Source organism: Elephantulus edwardii, unplaced genomic scaffold (assembly GCF_000299155.1).
Source record: "Elephantulus edwardii isolate Elephantulus edwardi_28Jun2011 unplaced genomic scaffold, EleEdw1.0 scaffold00042, whole genome shotgun sequence".
Classification (NCBI taxonomy): domain Eukaryota; kingdom Metazoa; phylum Chordata; class Mammalia; order Macroscelidea; family Macroscelididae; genus Elephantulus; species Elephantulus edwardii.
Window position 1 is genome coordinate 8,360,551 of NW_006399792.1, and position 20,339 is coordinate 8,380,889.

Consider the following 20,339-nt stretch of genomic DNA (forward strand, 5'->3'; position numbering starts at 1 on the left):
GGTTGGGTCACCTTTCTTTGGGATAGGAACAAATATACAAAAGGAAATAAGAACAGCCATTTATAATAGCCAACCACAAGATGGCATATCTAGGAATAGAACCCACATAGAGACTCAAAAGACCTTTTTAAGGAAAACTACAAAACACTGCTACAATAAACAATTAGAGACCTAGATAAAAGGGAAAATATTCCATGTTGGAATCTTCATGAAGAGGAAGATTCAGTATTTTGAAAATCACAATCCTACCAAAAGCAACTGTCAGGTTCAAAGGAATGTCAGTTTTGGTGCATACAACGTCATTCTTCAAGGAGACAAAAAAGGTAATTTCTAATTTTATTTGGAAATGAAATAGACCTCAAATAAGTAAAGCTCTTCTGAAAAGCAAAAACAAATTTGGAGGCATCACATTTTCTGATTTCAATGCCTACACTACATGGCTGTAGTAATCAAAACAGCATGGTAATCAGTATTACATCAGGCACAAAGACCAGTGGAATAGAACTGAGAACACAGAAATCAATCCATTTACCTATGAGTTATTAAAAGCCAATAAAAAAATGAGAAGTAAAGATAACAAGATTTAAGCTTACAGACTTTCAACATTTATCAAAAAAGACCAGTCCCTAAAAAAGGACATCATCTTTGGTAAAGTACTTGGTCAGCAAAAAAGAGGGACTTCTTTCTCAAATAAATGGACTGACACAGTGGCTGCAAAAAATGGACTCAAACATGGAAATATTGTGAAGTTTGCATATATCTAGGGAGTGTTTTGTTTAAATAACAGCAATGTCACCCACGATGGATACATTTAAACAGCGCTTCCAACTAAGACAGCCTAGGAAGAAAGACCTATGCATTTACAAAAATGTCACCAATGAAAATTTTAAAGATCACAACAGAGTATCGTATGACTTATTTGGACAGGTCACCAGAAGGATCAATTGCTAAAGAAGGATATCATATTTTGTGAAACAGAGTGCCAATGAAGATGAAGTAACCATGGGGGGGGGATAGATTGTCACAATAACAATAGCAATGGGCTCAAACAAGCCAGAAATTGTGATAGAAATGGGCAATATTTTGTTCTGTTGTACATAAAGTCACAATGAGTTGGAGTTGACTCAAAAGTAATTATCCATCACTATAAAGTAGGAAGGAGGGGAGTAGTGAATTTCTTGGACTACGGATAGTCAAATAGGGTAATATTTTTGGGGAAATTTAGAGGATGAAAATGACCAGAAGGTTGAATGGAGGACAAAGAGTAGGACAAACACAGAAAATATCCCTTTATCAACATTCTGCTGAGCCGATATAGTAGTGACGGTCTTAATAGTGTGGATTTTAACAGTTAAATTCCAAGTTTCCAAGTGTTGGTCCAACATTTTCTTGGAAACTGACTAAGAGTTATTAGAATTGTTAAAATAAACAAAGTATCATCATGGAATTCCAAAGGAAATTGCTGTCAACTAAGCCTTGAGCAATTTTTTTAGGATGTGGTGATTTGCATTACTTTCTCCGAGGATCAACCAAGTGCTTTATCTTTTGGATATTCTTCCACAGCAGATTAGAGACATAGTCTTTCTTTGTCTACCATTCTCTGGAAATGCAATTTTTAAGGCATTGTGATCTAGAATCTCACAGAGCAGGATAGATTGTAAGACTGTAAAATTGCTCATCACTTTATTGTCCTGAGAGCCTACCAAATAATTTTACACATTTTTGTTGTTATTGTTGTTGTTGTTGTAAGGTGCTGTCAAGTCAAGAATGATTCATAGAGACCTTATCTGAACCCTGTCCCATCCAGTGCCATCCTCATCATTTCTGACTTGCTCCAATCCATTACAGCAGTCACTGTGTCAATCCTTCTGGTTCAGAGTCTTCCTCTTTTTCGCCAAACCTTCACCTCTCCAAGTATGATGTTCCTTCCCAAGGAATAGTCTCCCCTAACAATACACCCAAAGTATGTGAGAAAAAGTTTTGTCATCTTTCCCTCCAAGGAGCACTCTGGCTGTTTTTTCTCCAAGACATAATTTATTATTTTGGCAGTCCATGGGATATTCAAAATTCTTCTCCAACATCATAACTCAAAGGCATCAATTCTGTCTTTCTTTCATCCTTATTCATGCCCCAGCTCTCAAATGCAAAGCAACTGATGATAAAGACTATGACCTGAATCCCACTCATTAGTCATCAAACTGACCCAGTGGTCCTCAGTAATTTGGACAGGTACCTGACAGCAAACTTCCCCAGTGCAATACGTCTCCTAACTGCTGGTACCAAGGATGTTGATTGTAGATACAAGTAAGATGATGTCATTGACAGCTTCAATCTTTTCTCCATCATGTTGCCTATTGGTCCACTGATTAGAATTGTTTCTTTCTTTTTATTTTTATTATTATTATTAGCATAGAAATTTATCTGAATTTAATCTAATGTAGTTATATTTGAATGTAATAATCATCTAAAGCAAATATCATCATTGGACCTGGAAGAGGTCTAGTTCTTCTAAAATCCATAGTAATGTACAAGGAGGCAAAAATATAAATAAAAACTCAAGCCTGTTGAGTGTAGGGAGTTGTAACAAAAGGGGAAAATAACATTAATATATTATAATTATGTTCAAGCGCCTGCTACAGAGTATCAAGGACTGCAGCCTACAATATGGATTGAGGCTCAATGTCAAGAAGACAAAGATTCTCACCACTGGACCAATTGGCAGCATCAGGATGGATGGTGAAGAGATTGAGATTGTACACAGCTTTCGTTTGCTTGGCTCCATAGTCAACAGTCTTGGCACCAGCAGCCAGGAAATCAAAAGGAGCATTGCCATGGGAAAGTCTGCTGTTAGGGACCTCTCCAAAGTACTGAAGAGCAATGGTATCTCTCTGGAGACTAAGGTGTGTCTGATACAGGCTATGGTCTTCGCAATCACTTGTTATGCATCAGAGAGTTGGACAATGACCAAGGAGGATAGAAGGAGAATTGATGCCTTTGAGCTGTGATGCTGGAGAAGAGTATTGAGAATACCATGGACTGCTAAGAAAACAAACAGATTTGTCCTGGAAAGGGTTAAATCGGGTGGCTCCTTGGAGGCAAGGATTCTGGGGCTCCGTCTGACATACTTTGGACATGTTGTGAGGAGAGACCGGTCCTTGGAGAGGGACATCATGCTTGGGAGGGTGGAGGGACAGCGCAGGAGAGAAAGGCCCTCTTTGAGGTGGATTGATTCAGTGACTGGGATAATTGGGATGGGAGTGTCAGAGACAGTGCGATTGGCACAGGAGAGAGCGGAGTTTAGGGCTGTTGTACATAGGGTCGCTATGAGTCGCAAGCGACTCGACGGCACATAACAACAACAACAACAATGTTCAAATTATATAAACATGTAACAATACATTTTCCAGTTTTATCAACTCCTTTGAAAATCAATCAGTAACGTCAGTAATGGAAGAATATTACCACTTGGCTAACAGAACAAAATTACTGAGGGATGCAAGGAGGAATTTCTTAGTCTCACATCTCTCTTCACATTAATTCATTTTCTTTCTTTTAAGATGGATTTAATGAGGTTGAAAAAGTATTTGATTGAGAGATACCGCAGCTGCAATCTGCCGGTCGCCAGCGCTCGCAGCCTCTAGGCGTCCACAGTCCTCCCTGCACCGACATGCGCCTGGCCACCGCTGCGAACCATAAGCAGCCGTCTTGTAGCTGCTGAGCTGCAGACAGAGCAGCGGGGGTCGCGGCCAGGACTAGGAACTTGGAATTAGAATTCCTCAACCACTGGGGCATGGACCAAGCAGATTCATCCCAGAAAAGGAGATTCTCCAAGTGGGGAGTGAAGACGCACAAATGCATGCTTTATTTGCTGATTCATTTACTGCTTTGAGTCAACTGGATAACATTACATTAGTGATGGTTTTTCACCCACAATATTTAGAAAGTTTCTTAAAAACTCAACACTATCTACTGCAAATGGATGGGCCACTACCTCTTCATTATCGGCACTACATTGGAATAATGGCTGCAGCAAGACACCAGTGCTCCTACTTAGTGAACCTCCATGTAAATGATTTTCTTCATGTTGGTGGAGACCCCAAGTGGCTCAATGGCTTAGAGAATGTTCCTCAAAAGCTGCAACATTGAGGAGAACTTAACTATTAGTCCATAGACCTTGGCTTATTACCAAAGAACATATTGAGGGACTTTTGAAGGCTGAAGAGCACAGCTGGTCACTTGCAGAACTGGTCCATGCAGTAGTTCTATTCACGCACTATCATTCTCTTGCCTCATTCACCTTTGGCTGTGGAATTAGTCCAGAAATCCATGGTGATGGTGGCCACACATTCAGACCTCCTTCTGTTAGTAACTACTGCATCTGTGATATTACAAATGGCAATCATAACACAGATGAAATGCAAGTCAACTCAGCAGGAAATGTTTCAGTAAGAGATTCTTTTTTTGAAGTTGAAGCCCTGATGGAAAAGATGAAGCAATTACAGGAATGTCGGGATGAAGAAAAAACAAGTCAGGAAGAGATGGCTTCTCGTTTCGAGATAGAAAAAAGAGAAAGTATGTGTGTCTTCTCTTCAGATGATGAAGAAGTTACACCGGCAAGAGATGTATCTCGTCGTTTTGAGGATACTAGTTACGGCTATAAGGATTTCTCTAGACATGGAATGCATGTTCCAACATTTTGTGTCCAGGATTACTGCTCGGAAGACCACGGATATTCTTTGGTAAATTGCCTTTATCCAGATGTGGGACAGTTGATTGATGAAAAATTTCATATTGCTTACAATCTTACTTATAACACCATGGCAATGCACAAAGATGTTGATCTCTCAATGCTAAGACGTGCTATTTGGAACTATATTCACTGCATGTTTGGAATAAGGTATAATGATTATGACTATGGTGAAATTAACCAGCTACTGGACAGTAGTTTTAAAGTTTATATCAAAACTGTTGTTTGCACTCCTGAAAAGGTTACCAAATGAATGTATGATAGCTTCTGGAGGCAACTCAAGCACTCTGAGAAGGTTCATGTTAATCTGCTTCTTATAGAAGCTAGAACTCAAGCAGAACTCCTGTACGCTCTGAAAGCCATTATCCGCTATATGACCTGATACCTTTTCTCCGCTGAAGATGATGGAATGATCAGCAGATAAGAGTCTACAAGGGAAAGGACCCCAGGACCAATGGTAGTTAAAAGAATTCAGAATCCATTGTGCTTTGTGCTATTTTACTGTGGAGATGCCACCGCTGGCACGAGCAGTGAATGCTTGGCAGCTTCAGGGTTAGAGCTGTGAAGAAGGCTGCCATTCACAGTATTTTGCTTTTGACAGTACAAGATGCTGTGTAACATTTTTAATACAGCAAATAGTAACTCTCCAAATCCTGTTGCTTTTTTATATTAAGTAAGATAACAAGAATTGGAGCATGCAAAGAATGAGAGTTGGATAATGACTTAAGCTTTATACATCAAGATTTTTAGAAGATCTTGGTGCTGCTATTCCTGCTGGTGGAATGAATAGAATGGCTGTTCCAATTAAGCTATTAGTAATAAAAGTGAACACTGCTACTCTCTGAGCCTACATACATAGTTTGTGTGGTTTCAAATTAAACGTGTCTATGTGTTATTTTTTGCATCTAAAAAAGTATAGAAATATTACTCACAGCTCAACAAAAACCATTTTGATGGTAACAACAGTTCTTTTCTTTCATTATAGATCTTTTTTTTTAATTCAGAGCTACTGGATGACATTAAGTTGCCATGATATTCTTCAAGATTTTCTTTAAGGAGCAATCTTTTTTTTTTTAAATTTAGGTTTGTTTTACTTAAGTTTAATGTTAATTCCATGCTGTGTTTCAGTAAGAACAATACAGATTCTGTATCTGTGGCTCCAGTCAGATATCCAGTGGTACAAATTAGCTTCAAGTTACACATACTGAAAGAAAGAGGTTGAGCAAAAGAAGAAGGGAAGGAGTGGGGTGGGGTTGAGGGCGCCCAGAGGGAGAGGAAAGGAGAAGAAATAAAGAATTGAACACGCATGCAGGCTTTTCCATACCATCTTCAATGCTAACCTGCTTCAGAGGGAGAGTAAAAGTAGGCAAGAATGAGCAGCCACGGATTGTTGAACTGTTACCAGCACCATGCTTTTCAGCAACACCTCAGCAGAGTGTGAAACACTTCTAACAGCAAAACCATTAAAATAAACTCTCCAAACAGCCTTTAACCATCTCAAGCTAACATCCAATTAATTTTAAACATTGGTAGAAAATTCAATTTAAACAATTAGGAAAACAAAAAATGTTACCACATTTGCCTCTAGAAGTGTGATTAACCTCTCTTAGATGCTTGCATCACCTAGAAGTCTAATGGCTTTCAAATCCAATACCCATTTCTAATGGTGATCTTGCCCACAGACTGGATACATACTGGCACAGTAATGCTGAAAAAGCCTCTATACAGTCCTGTTAGTGTCGTAAAAGAACCTAAAAGCTGAGACCAGTAAAATCCACAGAAATTCACTCTTGCCTTTAAGAACTTTTGAAACTGGGGTGTTTTGTAGGTCATTTCACAAGTGAATAGGTGTCTAAAGAAGAGGACATAGGAGCACAGGGCCATGAGCATCTCTCTGAAAGGGCCAGAGGGAGCAATCTTAAATGAAAGTCTGTAAATTATAAGAAAAGCTAGCTATGTTTTGATATACTGTTTCCCAAGATTCGCTGACACTGGAGGACAGCTGTCTTGTGCAGTATTTTTGTTTCCAGCACCAAAATTGTGGAACTGTTTCTGTAGACTGCTGCACAGTCCTAGGTGCATTTGAGCCCTCTATTCTGCCCACCTCTGTGGTTCCCACTTTAAAGATTGTACAGCTCCTTAAGGAATAATAAAGCTGGAAAATATTTTTAGTTGGGTTATTAAATTGGATTTACAAAAAAAAATGCTAATGTGTTTGAAATGCAAGAGCGTTTAGAAAAATGTATTAAGAACTTTGTATTCTGAAAGTGTGAGTTGCTTTTTTTTTAAGTCTGTCAGTATTATTGGTATTTTTCAATAAAGAATAATTTTTCTCCATTTAAAAACAACAAATAAAGAAAAAGTATTTGATTGAATATGCTCCGAAACAAACTTTTTAAAAAAAGATCTATCAGCTAGTTAAAACAAAAGCCATCAGTGGTTTGTATTGGTGAGGGAAATATTCAGATGAATATATTTGTTAAATTTTGTAAAAGAATAAGTAATTAAAAAGGGGTGAAATATCATAGATTTACTAGACAATCAAAAGCAAATGTGTGACCTTTGATTAAATCCTTTAAGATGTCAATCCAAAAGTTGCCTTGTGTGTGTGTGTGTGTGTGTTTTACAGTTAGCCACCTCTGGTCTCCATCTACCTTAACTGCAGATACATGATCTTGCAAATCTGCATGGTCTTGCAAATTATCAACAGCTGGGAGGCTATGACAAGAGAAAGAGTACTTCCCACAGTGGGCAGCATTGAGGTGAGAAAGGCTTGTAGCAGCAAGACCCTGGTGAGAATAAGACTCTGGTGGTGGAAAACTGTGACATTGCTGTGAACAAACAGTGGCAAGGTACGACCTGAGGTAAAGCTTGCTTGATGATTTGGTTATAATTACTTTTTGAGGCAAACCTTGATGGATGACTTGCTGAACTGAAACTGGAGCCTGGATTATTGAGGAATTGTGCCTTGGAACTGTTGGGCAAAAGCCTGAACTTGAATTGTGAGATATTCTTTGCCTCCCCTACTCACTTCCTAACAAATCCCATTGTTGGGACCATAACTCTGGAGTCTGTGAGTCAGCAACAAACAAACCAACCTCTTGCTCTGCTCTGGCTCTAAAGGCACCATAGGGCTGGACTATTTATTTGCTTTCTGCTCTGGGACAGTGAGGGGCTGTGTTATTCTTACTCCCTCTGGCCCTTTCAGAGAGATGCTCATTGCCCTGTGCTCCTATGTCCTCCTCTTTAGACACCCATTCACTTGTGAAATGACCTACATATAGGGAGGTTCCAAGACAGAGTTTAGTTTCCAACAGTTTCTACAGCCAAAGAAAAACTCAGAGGGTCTCATCTCTTGCAGAAACTTAAACACAGACAAGAAGTCTTTGAGTAGTCCTTTGCACATATCATCCTGTAGGTCTGATGAGCCACAATGTCCAGAAGGATCAAGCTCTTTTTGTTGGTCGCAGAGTCTTCTGCTAATCCCAGATCCTTAACCATGAGTGTTGATATAAACCAACCCTGGGAGTTATTAACCAAAGGGATGTCATCCATCATCCCAAGTGTAGTATTGTGTCACTTAACCAACACCATCCTGAGCACATATTTAGAATTTTAGCCAATAGTTTTGGGTCAAGCACCAGCCTGATTCCAAGATTCACAGCCTCAGCGGCTCCAATAATACTGATAGCTAGCAGCATGTTGTTGCAGATATTTGCTGCCTGTCCAATCCCAACAGCACCACAATACAGCATGTTGGAGCCCATGCATCCCAGCAATTCTCAGGCAGCAGAATACTCCTCTTTAACTCCTTGTACTATAAATGTAAGGTTCCCAGACTGAAACCACCAGAAACAGGGGTGTCTTTGAAAACTTCTCCCCATTTTCTCAACTTCTTTTACAACTGCAGGATCAATAGTGCTAGAATCTATTAATAAAGAGCCTTTCTTCATATTCTTCAGGATTCCTCATATTCTTCATATTCCTCAAGAATAAACTTCTAATACATTCATACTACTGGGAAGCATTGTAATAATTCTGTTAACCTTTTAAGCTACATCTGCTGAGAAAGACACTACCTGTTTACCTTTATGTTGAAACTCTTCATATGCATCAGGGAATATATTATACATGACAAATGGATAGCCATGCTTCACGAGGTTTTCGCCATTGGATTTCCCATGTTTCCCAGTCCGATGACTCTACCAGGAGTCTTAGAAGCCACTGATTTAGAGCATACAATTGCAAGGCCCATCGTAACCAGATGCTGCTAGCAGTTCCAGTACTAGAGGCTAGAGGTGGCTTCTTGGAGCCAAAGAGGCTGCCTTGCTGCCCTCGTCCCTCCTCCTGTGGAAACCTCCGCCACTATTCCACTCATAAACTGACTGCAAATGTCAAATTTTTTTTTCTTGATGTTGAGACTTAATCCATATCAAAGGCTGTAGTCTTTGATCTTCTGCAGCAAGTACTTAAAATTCTTCTCATTGTCAGCAAGCAAGTTGTGTTATCTGCATAATGTTGATTGTTGATGAGGCTTCCTCTGATCCTGGTGCCATATTCTTCATAGAGTCTAGCTTCTATAACTGATTTGCTTAGCGTACAGATTGAATAGATATGGAGAGAGGATACAACTCTTATTCACACCATTCCTGACTTTAAACCATGCAGAATTCCCTCTCTCTGTAAAGACAATAGCCTCTTAATCAGGTACAGTTTCCATATGAGCACAATTAAATATTCTAAGATTCCCATTCTTCCCCATATTAGCCATGAATTGTTATGATCCACACAGTCAAATGTCTTTGCATAGTCAGTAAAGCACAAATAATCAATCATTCTTCTGGTATTCTTTGCTTAGCACTTGAGACCATGATACCAAGGTGTCATTGTCAATGACAGAAGAATCTTGACTGAAAGGAGAGAATGTTAGATACTTTACACATGTTGTTGTTGTTGTGTGCCATTGAGTCACCTGCAACTTATAACAACCCTATGTACAACAGCTCTAAACCTTGATCTACCCTGTATCAATCTTATTGTCTCAGATACACCTACTCCCAATACCCTACTCACTAAATCAATCCATCTCATTCAGGGTCTCCCTCTCCTGCACTCCTCCTCCCTCCTAAACATAGCATCCCTCTATAAGGACTGATCCCCACTTTACAACATGTCCAAAATGTCAGACAAAGCTTCAGAATCCTTGCCTCCTAGGAGCAGCCTGGCTTCACCCTCTCTAGGATAAACTTGTTTGTTCTCTTAGCAATCCATGGTATATTCAATACTCTTCTCCAGCACCACAGCTCAAAGGCATCAATTCTACTACTTTCATTTCCTAGTCATTGTCCAACTTTCCAATGCATAGCAAGTAATTGCAAAGACCATGACCTGTATCAGGTGCACTTCAGTCTACAAACTGACATCATTGCTTTTCAGTACTTTGGAGAGGTCTCTTTTCCAATTCAGTTTGTCTTAATTTCCTGGTTGCTGGTACCAAGAACATTGATTGTGGAGCCAAGCAAACAGAACCTGTTGACAATTTCAATCTTTTCACCATACATCATGATGCTGCTAATTGGCCCAGTAGTGAGAATCTTTGGGGTTGTTGGTTGGGTTTGTTGGTTTTTTTTTGTTTTTTTTTTTTTTTATGTTGAGCTTCAACCCATATTGAAGGCTGCATTCCTTGGTCTCCTGCAGCAAGCACTTCAGGTTCTCCTCAGTTTCAGCAAGCAGGGTTGTGTCATCTGCATAAAGTAGATTGTTGATGAGTCTACCTCTAATCCTGATACCACATTTCTCCACATAGAGCTCAGCCTCCCAGATAATCTGTTCCACATGTAGATTGAAAATATGTAGAGATAGGGCACATCCCTGGCATACACCCTTCCCAATTTTGAACCATGCAGTGTTTCCTTGCTCTGTCCTGACAACTACCTTGCATGTGATATCAATGATATTGCTCAATAATTTCCACACTTTCTTTGGAATGAGAACAAATATAGCTCTCTTCCAGTCAGTTGGCCAGGTAGGTTGTCCTCCTGATTTCTTGGCACTACTTGATGAGCACATGCAGGGCAATGTCTGTTTATTGAAATATGTCAGTTGGTATGCCATCAATTCCTGGGGCCTTGTTTTTTTGTCAATTCTTTCAGATTAGCATGAAATTCTTCTTTCATCACCACAGGCTCTTGCTCATACATTGTTTCATGAACTTCTTCTGTGTCCACCAAGTCCTTTTGGTACAATGACTCTATATTCTTCACATCTTCTTCTAATGTTTCCTGGATTATTTAATATTCTACTCAAAGCATCCTTAAGTATTGCATCTTGAGGCTTGAATTTGTTCTTCTGTTCCTTCAGCTTAAGAAATGCTGAAAGGGGTTGAGCGAGTTCGAGCCCTTTGATTTTCAGACTCCAGCTCCTTGCACATTTCATTGTAATACTTTACACATAGGACCCAACTATTTGCTATTGAGTCAGTTCTGACTTGTGGCAGCCCTGTATGTATCTGAGTAAAATTATACTGAGTATTACTTTCAAGGGCTGATATTTGGAAATAGATCTCCAGACTGTCTTCTGAGGTACCTCTGGATGGACTTGAACCTATATAACCTTTTGAAATGCATTAGTCATTTGAAGCTATACACATATCTCACCTTAATTTTAACTCTACACATAGCGCACATAAGTATTTACAGAAAGCCTATTCTGTGCTCATGTGAAACCTATACCTCCATCCAGGCTTTTGTGCAAACAGAGCACGGAAACACTACACAGTTTAAAATTAAGAAAGATGTGTGTCAGGGCTGTATCCTTTCTCCATATCTATTCAATCTGTATGCTGAGCAAATCATTCAAGAAACTGAACTCTATGAAGAAAAATATGGCATCAGAATTAGAAGACGACTCAACAAGCTAGGTTATACAGATGACATAACTTGGCTTCCTGAATGTGAGGAGTACTTGAAATACTTGCTGCAGAGGATCAAAAACTACAGCCTTCAATATAGATTGCATCACAACATCAAGGGGTGGGGAGGAATCCCATTACTTGACCAATAGGCAACATCATGTTAGAAGGATAAAATATTGAAACTGTAAAAAACTTCATTTAATTGGGTCCTTAATCAATCAGTACACTTGATAACAACAGTCAGGAAATCGGGAGACATATTGCTCTAGAAGAGTGTGCAATCAGGGATCTGTCCAAAGGATTGAGGAGCAATCACGTCAATTTGAGAACTGTTGTAGTTGTTAGGTGCTGTTAAGTATGACCCACAGTGACCCTATGAACAACAGATCTGAACTCTGTCCTATCCTGTGCCATTCTCATACTTCCTGACATATCACAGTCACCATGTCAATATACCAGTTGAGGGTCTTCCCTTCTTTCACTGACCCTATCCCTTTCTGAGTATCATGTAATAAATAGACATAAATAGATATTCTTCTGGTATTCTTTACTTTCAGCCAGGATCCATCTAACAGCAGCAATCATATTCCTGGAGCCACAGCTTCTTTTACATTCTGGTTGAACTTCTGGAAGTTCCCCATCTATTCTACTATTCTAGCCATTTTTTAATGATCTTCAGCAGTATTTTGCTTGCATATAATATTAAATATATTGTTTCATAGTTTCCACATTCTGTTGGATCACCTTTCTTGGGAATGGGAGTATATATGGACCTCTTCCAATATTTTGGCCAGACAGCTGTCCTCCAAATTTCCTGACATAGACTGGGGAGCACATCCAGAACTGAAGTTCGAAGAGTAATGTGGGCCTAATTCAGACTCTGGTCTTTTCCATCATTTGTTATATATTTGATAGCTAGACAATAAATAAGAATGACAGAGAAGAATTGATGCCTTTGAATGGTAGTATTGGAGGATAGTACTGAACATCCCATGGACTGCCAAAAGAACAAACAGAAATGTCTTGGAGAATGTGCAGTCAGAGGTGCTCTTTAGAGGCAAAGGTGATAAAACTTCACCTTACATACTTTGGGCATGTGGCTAGGAAAGGCTCTTCCTTGGTGACGGACATCATGTTTGGAAGGGTGGAAAGGATCAGCAAAAGAGAGGAAGACCTTCAACCAGATGGATTGACACAATGACTACTGCAATGGGCTTAAGTATGTCAAAGGTTGCCAAAATTGCGCAGGATAGGTCAGAGTTGTTCTGTTGTTCATAGGTTCGCTATGAGTCATACTCAACGCGACAGCACCTAACAATAACAATTACCCTGTTTTTCTATCTATACCTCAGTTAATGAACTTGAAAATGAAGATGTTACTGTTATTGTGTACCATCGAGTCAGAACCAACTCAGAATTGACCCTCCAGTGGGTTTTTAGAGGCAGTAAATCACACAGGAGTTGTCTGTCTTTCTCCCCTGGAGCAGCTAGTGAATTCAATCTGTGTACCTTTATATTGGAGGTGCAATTCCTTACCACTAAGCTACCAGAGCTCCCTAAAATAGGGACAATAGTTTATACCTCATAGAATTGATACAAAAAGAAAATTAACTAGTAGATATGAAGCACTTTGAAGAGTACCTGGAACAAACTAAATGCCCAAGAAATGTTAGTTTAACTGTTGTTCTTATTTACCAGGCATCGATGCTCTAGGGAATAAAATAGCTTCTTTATTTTGTTTTTTTTTAAAGGTCCCTATCTTTATGGAGTTTGAGTTGAAAGGAAGTTACTCAATGAATGAATAATTTTTATCAACAATTTCTAAGACATATTTCTCTTCACTCTTCTCATTAAATCACTCTTCCCTGCTCTTTTCAAGTTCCCTTTTTGCATGACATTAAATAAATTCCCCCCAAATTAAAAGATTTCTAGGAGATTCACAGGTAGATCAGTCATTTTTCTAATGCATAAGGATTTACTTGGGTGAGATATCAGCTACTTTATAAAATTGGAGGGAGTGTCACAACCCTGACAGTGCCTGCAGTTGAAACCTTGGCTCAAGGAACATCTATCACATGTCTGTTCTGTGCAGTGCAGGACACTGAGATACAAGATGGGTACAACTAGCATCCACATTCAAGAGTTTTAGTAGAGGCTATAGACAGTAATCTCAGTTTCAGCCTAAACTATCTCCACTGCCAAAGTTCAAGCATGTTTTTAAAGAAATGTTTTTAATCAGTTTAAACTATCCCCACTGCCAAAGTTCAAGCATGTTTCCAAAGTAATGTTTTTAACAGCTGTAATCTTTTAAAAGAAAATTACCAGGGCTTTCTCCCAAGAGACCTCGGAGTAGAGACAAATCACCAATTATTTGATGGCCAAGTAGTTAACCATTTGCACCATACAGGGACTCTGACTCCGTAAAAAAGCACTCAAACTCATTGTGTTCGATTTGGAACTAACTCATAGCTGACTCTCCTGCAGTTTTCAGAAGACCGTAAGTCATAAAGGAGGAGATTGACCATTTTTCTCTTTAAGAGCTGCTAATGCATTTGACTCATCAATAACCTGTGTTATGCAGATGACACAACCTTGCTTGCTGAAACTGAGAAGGACCCGAAGCACTTGCTGCAGAAGGTCAAAGACTGCAGCCTTCAATATAAATTGAAGCTCAACATCAAGAAAACAAAGATTCTCACCACTGGGCTGATTAACAGCATCATGATAGATGGTGATGAAATTGATATTGACAACAGGTTCAGTTTGCTTGGCTCCACAATCAACATTCTGGGTACTGTTGTTGTTGTTAAGCGCCATCGAGTCACCTGCAACTCATAGTAATCCTATGTACAAAAGCCCTAAATCCTGTTCTGTCCTGTGCCAATCTCACTGTCTCTGACACACCTACTCCCCTTACTCCAGTCACTGAATCAATCCGCCTCATAGAGGGTCTTCCTCTCCTGCGCCTACCCTCCACCCTCCCAAGCATGACATCCTTCTCCAAGGACTGGTCCTTCCTTGCAACATGTCTACAGTATGTCAGATGAAGCTTCAGAAGCCTTGTCTCCAAGGAGCAGCCTGGTTTAACCCTCTCCAAGATGAACCTGTTCATTTTCTTAGCCGCCCACGGTATATGCAATACTCTTCTCCAGCACCACAGCTCAAAGGCATAAATTCTTCTTCTATCCTCTCTAGTCATTGTCCAGCTCTCTGATGCATAACAAGTGATTGCAAAGACCATGGCCTGTATGAGGCACACCTTAGACCAATACCATTGCTCTTCAGTACTCTGGAGAAGTTCCTAACAGCAGATTTTCCCTTCACAATGTTGTTGTTTGGAGCTGTCGAGCCTGAGCATTGTTCATAAGGTTTCTGGAGGCAAGCCATTTGGAACTGGATACCGCTCCTGCTTCCAGGCACCCTTCACAATACATCTTTTAATTTCCTGGCCACTGGTGCCAAGAGTGTTGACTGTGGAGCCAAGAAATTAAAGCTGTTAACAATCTCAATCTCTTTACCATCCATCTTGATGCTGCCAATTGGTCCAATGGTGAGAATCTTTGTCTTCTTGATTTTGAGCCTCAATCCATATTGAAGGCTGCAGTCCTTGACCCTCTGCAGCACTTCAGGTCCTCCTCAGTTTCAGCAAGCTGTGTTGAGTCATCTGCATGATGCAGGTTGTTGATGAGTCTTCTTCCAATCATCCTGATACCACACTTCTCAAAGAGCCCAGCCTCCTGGATAATCTGTTCTACATATAGGTTGAAAAGGTATGGTGTTCACCCTTCCCAATTTTGAACCATGCAGTGTTTCCTTGCTCTATTCTGACAACTGCCTCTTGGTCCAAGCATAGGTTTCACATTAGCATGATAAGTGTTCTGGGATTCCCATTCTTCTCAGAGTCAGCCACAGATTGTTGTGATCCACACAGTCAAACACTCTTGCATAATCAATGAAACACAGATAGACATTCCTCTGGTACTTCCTGCTTTCAGAAAAGATCCATCTAGTATTAGCTACAATATCCCTAGTACCACGACCCCTTCTAAACCCAGCCTGCACTTCTGACAGTTCTCTGTTGATGTGTTGTTCCAATAATTTTTGGATAATCTTCAACAGAATCTTGCTTGCATGTGATATCAATGATATTGTTCAATAATTTCCATACTCTGTTGGGTAACCTTTCTTTGGAATGGGGAAAAAAAAGGATTTCTTCCAGTCAGTTGGCCAAGTGATTGTCCTCCAGATTTCTTGGCACAAGTTGGTGAACACATCTAGGGCAGCATCTGTTAGTAGAAATACATCAATTGGTATACCATCTATTTGTATGGAACAGATCACCAACTACTCATAGGAAAGTTCAAGTTGAATCTAAGGAAAATTAAATCAAATTCACAGGAACCAAAATATGACCTTGAGTCTATCCCATGTGAATTTCAGAACTATCTCAGGAACAGGTTTGAGGCCTTGAACATCAATGAGCAAAGACCAGATGAGTTGTGGGAGGATATCAAGAATATCATCCAGGAAGAGTGCAAAAGGTCATTACAAAGACAGAGGAAGAAGAAAAGACTAAAATGAATATTAGAAGAGACTCTGAATATTGCACCAGAGATTTGTGAAGCCAAAGTACATTGAAGAATTCAAGACAATAAGAGCTGAAGTGTTCAAAAGGCAGCATGGGAAGACAAAGTAAAATATTACAATGAAATAAGCAAGGAGCTCGAGTCAGAAAATCAAAAGGGCCAAACTCGCTCAGCATTTTTTAAGCTCAAGGAACTGAAGAACAAATTCAAACCCTGAGTTGCAATCATTAAGGGTGCTTTGGGCAGATTATTAAATGATCCAGGAAGTACCAAAAGGAAGATAGAATGAGTATACAGTCTCTATACCAAAAGGAATTGGCAGACACAGAAGAATTTCATGAAACAACATATGATCAAAAGCCTGTGGTGATAAAGGAAGAAATTCAAGCTGCTTTGAATGAATTGGCAAAAAAGTAAGGCCCCAGGAATAGATGGTATACCAATTGGCGTATTTCAACTCTTGGTACTAGCAGTCAGGAAATCAGAAGATGAATTGCACTGGGAAAGTCTGCTGGCAGGGACCTCTCCAGAGTACTGAAAAGCAACAATGTCAGTCTGGAGACTAAGGTGTGCCTGACACAGGCCATGGTTTTCACAATTGCATACTATGCATTAGAAAGCTGGACAATGTAAGGATGATAGGAGAATTGATGCCTTTGACCTGAGGTACTGGAGAAGAGTATTGAATATACCGTGGACTGATAAGAGAACAAACCAGTTCATCCTGGAGAGAATGAAACCAGGCTGCTCCTCAGAGGCAAGGATTCTGAAGCTCCATATGACATACTTTGGACATGTTGCAAGGAGGGACCAGTCGTTGGAGAGGGACATTATCCTTGGGAAGGTGGAGTGAAAACACAAGAGAGGAAGACTCTCGAAGAGATGGATTGGCTTAGTGGGCTAATGGGAGGTAGGTATGTCAGAGACAATTAGGTTGTCTCATGATAGAGGAGGGTCAGAGCTGTTGTACATAGGGTTGCTATGAATCGCAGGAGACTTGACAGCACATAACAAGAACAACAATGCATTTGAAGCATCATTCACTATGGATTATACTACCAGCTCTGACTATAAGATAACCTAAAAACCAAACTCATTTCCATATATCAATCTGATTCAATCAACTCATAGGATCAACTAGAACAACATCACAGAGAATTTTCTAAGGCTGTAATCTTGTTTGTTGGTTTGGTTGGTTTTGAGGTATTTTTAAAATATTTTTTTCTTTTATCCTGGTCTGCTTACAAAGTTCATATACATTGTTTTTCACAATGAATCTTTACCCATATCCTTTACCCACTCCTCCCTCTACCTATCAAATTGTGAGACCCTATGATTAACCCCCGGCCCATCCTCATCACTTTGCTTCTATCCTCCCCCTACTTGGATGCTCATACCCTACTAGTTATCTTTCTATTTCCACAATAATGGCCTTGTACAGTATTTGTCCTTATGGGACTGAGTTCACTTAGCATAATGCTCTCCAGACCCTCCCAAATTATGTAGTGATTTTCAAAATTATTGTTCCTGCATGGTGCATAGTATTCCATCAGTACCACAGTTTCCCAATCCATTCAGTTATGGCTGGACTTTTGGGCTGTTTCCCTGTTCTTGCAGTGGTCTAAGGCTCTGATCTGTATGGAAGCAGGCTGCCACATCTTTCTTCTACAGAGTGGCTAGCTAGTGGATTCAAAGTGCTGGTCTTTTGGTTTGTAGTTAAGAGTTTAAGTACTGCATCACCAGTGCTTGTTTCGACTGCCTTCAAATGAAAAATATAATGAATTCCTTAAAAAGAAACTGTATAGTGAACGCTGCAAACTGTGTAAGGCGGAAGAAATCTGTCAGAAAAAGAAACTCAAGCATTCCTCAGTAAGACACGCAATGGAAAAGTGACTGCACTAAGGCGGAAAATGTGTGAGACCTTAGAAAAACAAGGCACTCTTATAGATTTCAGCTGTCATAGGTTTCACATTGACTAAAGAATCAATCATGCAGAAAGAGAATAAAAAATACTTGATCAATGTTTATCAAACACCTTCTAGATCCCAGGGTACTCTAACCAGTCTATCTTTAATAAAGATAAATTACCTAAGCCATGAATATCATGCAATCTAGTCTGCTTTGCGGTGATTCCATGCTGTTGTTACTGTAGAATGGCTCTGAATCTTCATTCCATGTTCTTGTTGATGAGCCTTCTTTTTTTAATTTTTTTAAATTTTATTTTATTATTTTGTGTGTGTGTACCGTCAAATCGGATCTGACTGATACAGGAGGAAATTGCCCCTCCTTCTCTAACAGTGCACCTGGTGAATTTGAACCACGTACCTTTGGGATTGCAGTGCAGCTTCTTGTCACTAGGACACCAGAGCTCCCTAGTGATGAGTGGTTTTGTTGTGTGTGTTTTTTTATATTTTAATTTTTTTTATTAAGGGTTATAAAAATATCTAGCAAGATAAATAAATGCAATGCAATGATCTGTGTCCTAATTTGAAGAACCTTCTTTCACTGCATTGTTTTCCTTCACAATGGCCTTCAAATCACAGGAGGCCGTGATCCCAGGCCATTTCCTCTTCTTTCATTCCATGTTACAGGATTTCTGAATTGGTATCCCACCCTCTAGTCTTCTCATTTATAAATCAAATTAATTTTCAATCCATTGTTTAGAGGGAGCGTATTTTTCCCTGTTCCACAAAAAGGACTTTTTTCTTCACAATGGGATCATAATGCAAAAGAGTCAGTTTCTCCTGCAGTCGACCTCTCTTGGTGTGGAAGGCATAACCTGTTCCAGCTTGGCTTACCATTCTTACCAGAATGTTTTTTGACTTGCTCTTGGCAGAGGAGACTGCAGTTAGGAACATGACGACACCCAAAGTCACCCTAGCCCACAACAAACAACAGTGATGAGTTTTTTAAACTGCATTCAACTCAAACTTTGTTCATTCTTGTTAAGTTGGAACCCAGTCATAACTGACCCTCTATCTGGTTTTTGTTTTGTTTTGTTTTGTTTTGAGAAGTCTTGACAGCACATTTTCCCCTTTTTTAATTATTTTTTATTGATAGTTTAACAAAAGTTTACAGAAAACTTAGATTTCCATTGATTATGCTGAGTGAACTATCTCAGTCACAGAAAGGACAAATACTGCTTAATGTCATGGCTATAAATCAGGATTCACATGGGGGTTAAATGAGGGAAAGAATTGTCTAAAAGAAATATATGATTAGGTATTATTTGCATGACAACAGTCCAGAATAAAAGCTGCATAGCAAAGTGGATTAGGGGGCAGGGGGGTGGATGAAATTATGCAAAAATGCAGGAATCTTTTCAAACAGAAAAGTGAACTGGGGTGGGAGGGTAGGGAGAGAAATGTGCAACAACGAATGAATGGAAATCCAGCAGGTTTTCGGAGGCTGTAAATTGCAAGGGAGAAGATCGCCTATCTTTCTCCTGAGGCATCTGGGAGATTTGAACCAGCAAAAGGACTCACTTTTGGGTTAGCAGTGGAACTCTCTACAGACCACACCACCAGGACCCTGCCTAGGGAAGCTCTACAACCAGCCTCTCCCTGTCTTCCATAGTAGAGCCAGTGATCTGAATACAGATTCATTTCCACAATAAGATGCACTTAAATGAGTTCTAGAACAACACAGCAATGTAGAAGAGAACTACTAGACTATTTTCTGCCTACAAGGATGGCTAGGGATGGAAGGGTTTTCTCTGCCAGTATTCTAGTGACCATTCTCTCGAGTTCTAGGTATGGAGAAACTATTGCCACATTGACACATTAGTTCTAACATCATTTGGCTCCAGAGTCCTGATCCTTGACCTTTTCTTATGATGGGCATGAAGGTTTGCTGTCCAGCTCTCACTTCAATAATACATTTGGTATCCAGGTTCTAGGGTGCTGACAGCAGACAGCTTTCAGCTCTCAGCCCTGTCACGGATTGCCTTTCAGCTACAATAAAAGAGCTAGCCCATCATCATAACTTTCCCAAGGTGGCTCATGTGCAGTGACTAGCCTGGATAACAAGCCCCGGTCACTTTGACCCAAATGGGACAATTCTGATGGTCCTTTTAGCTTCAGCATTTCCCACG

The 20,339-nt window shown here is 39.8% G+C and overlaps 3 pseudogenes; 1 reads left to right on the forward strand and 2 right to left on the reverse strand.

Moving 5' to 3' along the window:
• The first annotated feature begins 3,667 nt into the window (after positions 1–3,667).
• Positions 3,668–5,129, forward strand: LOC102873600 (annotated as a pseudogene).
• A 2,892-nt stretch (positions 5,130–8,021) lies between these two features.
• LOC102845542 lies at positions 8,022–9,002 on the reverse strand (annotated as a pseudogene).
• A 9,829-nt stretch (positions 9,003–18,831) lies between these two features.
• LOC102874002 lies at positions 18,832–19,104 on the reverse strand (annotated as a pseudogene).
• Positions 19,105–20,339: the final 1,235 nt, after the last annotated feature.